The following is a 6,163-nucleotide window of genomic DNA, read 5'->3' as shown; positions in this document are numbered from 1 at the left end:
GGAAGAGGACATGTCTCATGTTCCATATGTTAGTGAAGTTGGAGGCTTGATGTATACAATGGTATTTATTATACTATACATTGGACGTGCGGTGGGAGTATTTAATAAGTATATGTCAAAATTGGGGAAAGAGCATTTGAAAAAAATAAAGGGGTTTTTCAGGTATTGTGTGGCACTACTAGATATAGATTGTGCTACCAAGAAATACCAAGATTAGATAGAGTGTTGGACATACATGGCTTTATTGATGAAGATTAGGTTGGAGATATAGATCATAGAATCTCTATAAGTGGGTATGTGTTTAACCTATTTGGAGGAGCAATCAGTTGAATGAGCAAAAGAAAATTTGTAGTGGAACTCTCAACTACACAAGTTGAATACATGGCATCTAGTCATGCAAGCAAGGAAACAATATGGTTACAAAGATTGTGTTCAGGTATTGGGTTGGTATAACAAGCTCTAAGGATAAATCGCCATTGTTAGAGTGCAATATTCTTGGCAAAGAACCCAACTTATAATTTGAAGACAAAGCATATTGATGTTCAATATCACTTTGTGAGAGATATGATCGAAGATAAGAAAGTGTTGTTGGAAAAAGTGGGCATGTTGACGAATGTTGCATATTCATTAACAATGCCTTTGAGCACTAAGAAGTTATCTATGTGTAGAGAAATAATGGGAATTATTTCCCTAGATTGTTAAGCATATACTCCACTCCTGCAACCCCTTGTGTGCAAGGAAAACAATAAGTGGGACAATGTTGGGTATGTGTTATATTCTTTGCACGGCTATCCCCACACACTGTAAAAATGCTTGATTCATAATAAGGGGGTTCGGAGGCAGCGTCCCTCGAAAAAAAATTAGGCAATCTTTTGTCTTTTTTTTACATTTTTTAGCACACAGTTGGTTTCTAAAAGTGGCTTTGTGGTGCATGTTGGTATTTCCTGTGGTTGTGTAGTTTTGGTTAAGGAACTAAGTGTTGGCCCTTAATATTGCAACAACAATGTTGCAACTCCCAAGGGTCTCAACTTTAATTATCAACCCGAGGTTTCTACAAACTTAAGAGTGGTCAACACTATATGTGCAGTAGGCATTCTCTCTTTCTCTTGTTGCATTTTATGTAGGTGGAAGCATTGAAATGAAATCTAGATGTACAAATACCAAGTTGACTAATCTATGTTATAAGAAAATACAATTGCATAAAATGACTTGTTGGAATGAAAATGGCATGCAAACCTAAGCTAATTCAAATGGAAGAAGGCACACTTGCACACTTATATAAGATTTGCAATGAAATGAAAAGAAAACTTGCACACTTCTATGTTATCTGCAAGCGAAGGAAAGGCATACAATTGAATGAAAGATTGTGAATTGAAAACCCTAATTTGTAGGAAAAAGCAGTTTTGTAAAGCAAATCAACAAAAGAATTTACAAGGTATCTATAAGTCCAAGTTCCATTATCAGGGTTCCAAGAGTCTTGCAATATATAGAAGAAGTCCAATCATTAATTTATGACAAAGCTAAGTGAAAATGGAGGGTTTGTTATAGGCTGCTACAAGAGTCTTTGTTTTGTTATAGGAGACAATCGAACAACCATGTGACCAAGAAAAATGTGAGTCTGAGAAGTAAGGAAACTATGGAAAAGTTAGACAACGATAAAATCAACCTAATAAATTCTTTAAGATAACTTGTTGCAAATTTACTCTAGAAAATATTAATTTTGTGTGTTTCCTATTGCTACAAACTAGTTACACAACAAAAGGAAACGATTAACTGTAAAAAGTGGATTTTAAATGTGTGACAACAAAAGAAATGAAGATTTTAAATGACATTAACTAATGCTACTACTACAACCAAATTCTCAGATAACATGTAAGAAAAAATTTCTCATAAAAACCTTCTAATTAACCATGCATGAGTGCTATAAAAAGGTAACTTTTAGAGATGTTGCAATAAATAAAATCATAACACTAACAAAATTTATTGGAGGGCTCTGGAGCTCATGGGGTGGGCCCCTCCCAAGGATGCTCAAATTCCCTAGGGGAAATCCAAACTAGAAGCTAAAATAGAACACCACTTCCATTAACTACGAAACTATTTTCACATTAAAAAGTTACAAAACTTGCTTAGAAATACAAATTTAATCTTTCCTCCTATTCTTCACACTCTTCTCTACATATCTATTGGGCTACTCGAACCTCTTATTTATTCAATGTGTGGGGAGAATCCTCCTTGTAGGGGGGGCTGCATTTCCCTCCAAAAACCCCTAGAAAATAAAATCTTGCTCCTAGTCCACCTCATAACAGCAATAAAAGGCATTAAATGCCCTCAACAAACCGAGTTGAGGCTCTCTTGCAGCAGGGACAAGTCCCAATAATATCTCTAGTGCTGGATCTTCTTGAAATTTGTGCAGTAGCTCTTAAAATCCTGCATTATACACATGTTAAGGCACATAAAATATGAAAAACTTGATTCGCTCTCTTAAGCTACGAAAGTGTATCATTAAGTGCAAAAGGTGGGTTTAATATAGTTTTTATGTGCCTAGGAGTGGATTGATGGGACCTATAATTTACCTATTTTAGAGGCTCGTCACTACACTTGTATTCTTATCCATGGTAAATGGATTGGCAGTTCATGGATGTTGTGGGATATATTATATTATAATACTATATAGAAGAGTATATATGTAAAAAACTTGTTGGCTTCCCAGTTTTGGGTTTACGGGATAAAATCTCCATGTTGATGTGTGTGCTTTCCATTGCATCTCTTCTATTTTAATTGAGAATTTGCTTGCAACAATTAATTATATGGGGCTAAAACCTACATATGGTGTAGTGTTTAGAAGCCCCTACACGTATACAGGGGATGCAATCTTCATGAAGAGAGAAAAAAAGTATCACCTAATCAATGATGGGAAGTATTTCATCATTAATGTTGCCACACAAAAGTAAATCCAAGATCTCTCTTGTAAGTGCTAACTAGGCCAAAAAATTGATAAGATTAGTAGGAAGCTTGTATTAGTCTTTTAAGAGAGAATCAACCATGTTATGAATCAGTTGAAGTAAGGAAATATTTGAAGGGATGTACTAAATAGTAGAAACATCAATTAGAGAAGTTGTTGCATACATACAAAAAAGTGTTTCAAGAGCGTAAATGGCTATCTCCAAGAGGAAATTGGAGCATGAGGTATAGTTATTTCCTTAATCCCCATTGCCAAAAGTTTGGTTGTATAAATAGTCCATCCTAGAAGCACATGAAGTGAAGAAATAGTCACAACAATTGCTAGAGTTGGGAGTAATTCGACCAATCATCTCACCTTATGGATCACCTATCATCATAATACCTAAGAAATATGAGATTGAAGAATGTGTATTGACTATAGAGTTTTCAACAAGATCACCCTCAAGAATTTTTGCCCTCTACCTAGGATCAATGATTTGTTATATTAGTTGTAGCATGCCTAGGACTTCACCAAGTTGGATCTTAAATCAAGATATCACGAAGTATGAGTTAAAGAAGAACATACTTGGAATATTTCCTTCAAGATGAGGCAACATCTATATGAATGGTAGTAAAGGTTTTCTTTTGGTTTACGTAATGCACTAGATACTTTATGCATTTAATGAATGAGGTATTAGATCCATTTCTAGATTCATTTATGATGATTTATTAGGATAAATTACTATTTTATAGCTCTAGTTGGGAAGACCATATCTCACATCTCATGTAGATATTAGAGACTCTGAAAAATCATCATTTACTAGCTAATCTTAAGAAATGTTAGTTTGTTGGGTATGTAATTGGTGGAGGGGAACTCAAGATAGATCCCACAAATATGGAGGGCATCCTCAAGTGGAAAAATTCTACTAACGTCACTAAATATAGGACTTTTATTGGCACAATGTAGTACCTATAGATCTTTATAGCATCATTTTCGGCTATAGTTCCATCAATTGGGAAGAAGGCTAGAACCATCATGGAGTTAGTGCTCATGATGGATGAGGAGATCCCAAATCACTTATAAGACCCAATGGAGGGCTAGCAAATCTGGTAAAATATGTATACTCACACACATAACACCCCCGTGGGTTTAGGGATGACATATCATATGGGGGTGCATCCACTAGAGTGGGAAATAATAACCATATTCGATTAGCTAGTCTAGTGTTTACTCGCAAATTTTGTAGGGTGGAGGCTTGATTGGAGGAGAGGACAAGGGGTTGAGATGTTTTTTTCCTTGAGGTTTTTACGGTCACAAAATAAATGCATCCTACAATATATATTATGGAGTAAGTAATAGAGATGTTAGACAATCATTCCAAAGGATTAAAAAGGATAGAGCTTTTGATTATATTTATCATAGTATTGGTAATGATATCCTTGCATTGGATTTTTGTAGCGATGTTGAATTAGCTTTCTATGACTCAGTTAGAAAATCAACGCACAACCATAGTTTGGTTTTAATGGGAAACTTATTGATCTAACCCTCATGAGAAATTCCACTACATTTGAAGTTGGGAACCTATGGAAACCTTCTTTAAAAGGGAAAGGAAATCAAAAAGGTGTATCTACATATACAAAATGGAGAAGTTGCTAATATTGACTTAGGGATAAAATCTAGGCTCAATGATCTCTTGGAAATGCAAGAAAAAGTAGTTGTAGGCTAGTTTCCTAGTAAAAACTGACTTCTAGTTGTCTTAAAGGATTAGACAAGAGAAAATTTTGAACCTTTGGTTGGATACCCTCCTCACATATGACCCTAGAAAATGGTTGCTTGGTATGGTTTTTCAGAGTGGTAACATAGGTTTAAAAGAATTTACATACTCAATGGTAGTGGGATTCTCAAAATCTATTTATGAAAACTGGCATTTGAATTTTGGGTTAAGGTCGAAAGATGTGTTTAGAGTGTTCTAAACTCATATTATAAAGTTGATTGATCTTTCAGGGACATAGGGTATTTTGGATGGAAAGAAGTTTGTGGGCTCAGAACAAGAAAATGATTGGTAAAGGAAATGATCATTAAGATACTTATATATCTATAATAGCTAACCCTTGAGTATGAAGGCATACTCTTTAGGTGTGGGAAATCCCATAGCCATGGGAATTTAGTTGTGGACTATACATTCTCATATTAGAGAAAGGTGTGGGCTCAAAAAAATGTAACGAATAGTATTAGAGGTGGAACTAATGGAAATCCCTCACAATCCAACAAGGACAAAGGATACATGTGATAACATGACCAATGGCCATCTTTTCAATATCCCACTAGATCAAAAAAAGAAGTGTTCAAGCCCAATTCATCACAAGGAATAGAGAATAGACAAGTCGATCATGGGTAAGTCACCACAGTCATCTTCCCTGGATAAAATAAAATCCTTTAAAATTTTAGTTTCTGGAACTTGGGAGTTAGAGGTGGAATCTAAAGTATTAAAGTCAATCATCAAATTTTTTCCTTATCTTTTTGGAATTAAAAATATTCCCTCCTTCGTCAAAGGACAATAGCTTGAGTAGTATCCGAAGACATGTTGGCCTATGTGACAAAAATTTGAACATGTTGAAAATCGTGATGAGTAATTCCTATAAGCCTGAAGGGGCAGGAAAATTTGGATATATTGATATTGAGCTTCATAGTAGTAGTTGTTGTGATTCAATCCTGGATCTTTCCAAGAACATTCCTCTAAAGTTATTGATTCACCAATTACAATTATATATATAGTCTCCTCAACCCTCATTCTTATAACTATGAATGATATACCTTTAGTAGAGGATAATATCTAGGTAGGAACATCTACATCCCCAAGGATTGGAATAAAGTTTAGAGTGACTTCATGAGGTTACACTCCCCATGGATCCTCTAAATATAATCATATAAATAGGATTAAAGGCACATTCAAATTCCCTAGGAAGGTGGCAATGAAGCCAAGGTTTCTCGTTAAGAAAGACTAAAAACCAAACTAAAGAGGGAGGATTTCATACATGTCCATGATACATAAACAAGCATCCTTAGAGATTAGATGTGGAAGATAATTATCATTGGTAGGGGCTCTTAAAGAAAATTCCCCTTGTGAGGGTCTAAAATAATCTTCCTAACCCTAAACTACTAAGGGATAACCAATCCCTCAAAGAAATTGGCCATCAAGTTGCTTATAGAGGCCTTGAAATC

The sequence above is a fragment of the Pinus tabuliformis genome, chromosome J (assembly GCF_031772625.1).
Source record: "Pinus tabuliformis cultivar Carrire ecotype Pingquan chromosome J, CPIR1, whole genome shotgun sequence".
NCBI lineage: Eukaryota > Viridiplantae > Streptophyta > Pinopsida > Pinales > Pinaceae > Pinus > Pinus tabuliformis.
This window is presented reverse-complemented; position numbering follows the sequence as displayed.